Consider the following 3,606-nt stretch of genomic DNA (forward strand, 5'->3'; position numbering starts at 1 on the left):
TATTTACTCTCGCGTAAATAAGGCGGCTATGACATTTTGCCTTTCTGCTGAAACACCCGTTTGTGAAGCTTAAGCGCTTCGCGTAACAGCCGCCGGAAATATGAGTTTCTGCGGCGCCAGTTTCATGTGGCATGCCGCAATTAATCATGTGCTGTTTATCCACGATGTGTTCTGGATGAGTAGCAGACAGTTATCAACTGATATGAAACGCAGCAAGTCGTGTACATTCTTGCGTGTGATGCAGTCGGCCAGTCTTGCTGCCGAGTTGTGGCATGAGGCGGCCGCCGAACTGAAACACTGAACAGGCAGCTTCATTAATTATGTCATGGCACTAAAGAATTCTGCTGCAAACTTCATTCACACAAAGCGTTCCACAAACAAAAGTGGACGTTGGCGCATTTTATAACATGCAAAGATGTTACCGATCTCTAACAATATAAGCCGGGTACCTCACGGCGTGCTTGTCACTGTGCGAACTGGCGTGAAACGACCACCAAAATGACGGGCTTGCCGCGAAGACGCTCGCGCCGTCTGGTAACGCGACCCCAGTGAATACCTCCTATACGCCGCGCCTCCAACGAGAAGCGCGTGCAAGGCGCATACAGATTGCCCTAATTAGGACACCAATCATGGCACGTGCAGCACAGAGATACATCATGGCTGTACGCGCCTTATGACGTTCAGTGGGCGTTTCACGGCCGCCTTGTCCCAAGGGGCCGCGGCGGAACACGCAGAACTTGGTTGAACATCGTGAAGCCGCCTTCTCCACACGCACAGTGGCTTCAGTGGTGATGGCACCTTGGGTTCGATTCCGGCCATTCAGACCGTCCAGGCCCTCGAGTTGCTCCGCAGCTTGCGGCCCCCTCCGGACGCACCGGAGACGCGCCGCAGATTTCGGTACTGGCAGGCGTCCACGCTGAGGCGAGTGCTAAGGTGCCAGACGCGGAACAGGTAGGGCGTCTCGAGTGTCGGCAGGAAGGCGATGAGCACGGCGAATGCGAACGACCGGTCGAAGTGCACGCTATGCTACGGCCCTTCGTGCACCACGTGCACGATGAAACGAAGCACGTTGAGCGGCAGCAGGCAGGCGGCGTACACGGTGGCCAGCATCATGACGGTGTTCTGGGTGCGGCGCTCCTTCATCCAGTCGACTGAGTCCTCGGGCGGCGAGTCTTTGTAGAAGGCGGCTGACGCACCACGGCACGCCTCGGAGCGCGGGCACGAGTCCCTCGTGGCGACGGGAAACGTGGCGCATGAGCGCGTGCTGTGCACCGAGTCGGGCACCATGGACGAGGCCAGAGAGCAGACGGACGCTTCTTCGCCGCCGTTGCTCTCTCGCCGAGCGTGCAGGGCGAGCGACTGCGACGTCTCCTGGGCCTTGCTCTCGACGCTCACCTTGACGTGGAGGTAGATGACCAGCGCGACCGGCAGGGCATACAGGACAATGAACAGGCCGCGGATGTACTCCTCGATGTTCTCCGTCAGGTTGATGGCACAGATGCCTGCTCCCCGGAACTGCTCGCCCAAGTACTGCTGCAGGTCGAGGAACTTGGTGTAGGCCGCGTACGGCAGCGTTAGCATTCCGGCCACCAGGCACACACCGAAAAGGCACAGCAAGGGTGGTATCTGGCGCTTCATCGGGTTCATGGCATACCAGTACCGGTCGCAGGCAATCGCCACGAACGTCAGGAGGGTCAAGTAGAAGGTAAAATCCTGCACAATGGGCGACGCAAAGCACAGGAAGCTTCCGAAGAGCCAGTTGTGGAGGAAGAGTGTCACGAGAAAATGGGCATCACGACGAGCAGCTTGAAGATGTTGTTGAGAGCTCTTGCGAAAGGGTACACGCACACGGTCTCTCGCGGCCGCTTCTCGCGATATATATGCAACACCATCCAGTAGTTAGCGATGAGAGGCGACACGAAGGGGGACCCGTAGAGCACGAGGAAGAGCGGATAGGACGAACAGAAGGTGCGCCGCAGTTGAGGCTTGCTAAACTCTGATGTGTCGTTCTGAAACTTAAGCATGAAGTGCATGATGTAGCCGATGTACTTGTCTGGGATCTGCTGAATGTTTAGCTGGTCGGAAGGCTCCTCCTCTTCACTTGCGTTGACCATCTTCAAACAGCAGCAACACCTGTAAAAACCAAGCATTAGTAGTTTAGTTACGTGTCATATCATCAATCACCGGCACCAATTGCTTCATTGAATCTCTTTATGCATTAAGGGATGATTTCAATGTCGCGGGGCATTTACTTGCTGGTGTGCACTCATAGCCGGTACTGCTCGCTGATACTACCCCCGTTTTACCGGGGCGTCGCAACGATTGCGACGACGAACTCAAAGATATGAGACGTGATCTGGCAAAAAGGATCCAAAGCACTCAATCGCAGCTGCAATAAAACCTTCTCCGCGATTGTTGATGACAATGCTTAATGCATTAAGAGCATTTATTTGTTTCGCAAGGCAAAAAAGATCAACAACAAAGAAATGTCAAAAGCAAAAATCTGACCCGCTGCTTTTCCCAGATTGTGTCTGTGAGGACAGTGGAACTTTACTCAAACTTAAAAAGTGAGAAATGGGCAACCTATCTAAGAAAACCATTTAGTTATCATTTACACTTTAGCTTACCAGTTTCATGACGCAACGCGAACGCAGACATGTACATCGCCATTTAGCGATATTTATTGCGCTGAGCAGTCTCTTCTGCCCCAACCAGCTGGCATAGCGCCGCCATTCTGAGAAAGCTGCTTGCATAGACAAGCCTCAATAGCGTAATGAGCACGTGCCCAGAATTTTATTGTGTACGCAACGCTTTTGCGTGCATTACGCTAAGTTGTCGAATGTCTCATGACCCAGCGGTGCGCCATAGCCAGTATCTCCACACAATTCCTTTCCTTAATGCGTTTCCTTACATTCCAAACGTGCTTGTCTTTTTGAATGGTGCCGCTGCGGACGGAGACGAAACCCGTGACCTCTTGGTCGCCATCAAAACGGACATAGTCCCATAGTAGTTCTCGGCGACTCAACCATCATCATGCTGAAGGCTTCTTAAAAGCAATGCACAACAGCTCTTGAACTGCAAAACCGAATCAAAGGGCAGCCTATGTTCCGACTGCGTTCAGCAGAAAAAAAAAGGGGGGGGGGGGGAAGGAATACAGGCTCATGACTAAGAGTAATTACATGCATTCTGACCTCTGACCAACGCTAAGTGCGCAGAAGCCGCGACTGCCGCAACGCTAACTTCTGGAAATTGCATGTATACGCCAACGTTTCCGATAGCGTTGTGCGCATGCGCGCTCTGGACCCGCTATTCCGCTAAGCATCCAATCCCGCAAAGCCCGCTATACTAAAACGCTCTAATATCGTAAAAAAAATTGGAGGGGACACTCAAGCTCCGCGTTGAGGGTATGACGCGATAGCGTAATGGGTTAATGCCCATATATGCAGAAGGTCATTCTCTTGGTTCATAGATCCCTGGGAGTCCTCATACCGCGGATAAGTAGCGGAAACGCACTTTTTTACTCGCTTAACTACGACTTCTGTAATTTCCATGCTCATAATTACTAATATACACCACAGTACATGTCTAAAGCACCCTTCTAAGACA

At 52.5% G+C, this 3,606-nt stretch overlaps 1 pseudogene; it reads right to left on the reverse strand.

Moving 5' to 3' along the window:
• Nucleotides 1–804: 804 nt before the first annotated feature.
• Nucleotides 805–2,129, reverse strand: LOC144131857 (uncharacterized; annotated as a pseudogene).
• Between the last annotated feature and the right edge of the window lie 1,477 nt (nt 2,130–3,606).

This window comes from Amblyomma americanum, chromosome 1 (assembly GCF_052857255.1).
Source record: "Amblyomma americanum isolate KBUSLIRL-KWMA chromosome 1, ASM5285725v1, whole genome shotgun sequence".
Lineage (NCBI taxonomy): Eukaryota > Metazoa > Arthropoda > Arachnida > Ixodida > Ixodidae > Amblyomma > Amblyomma americanum.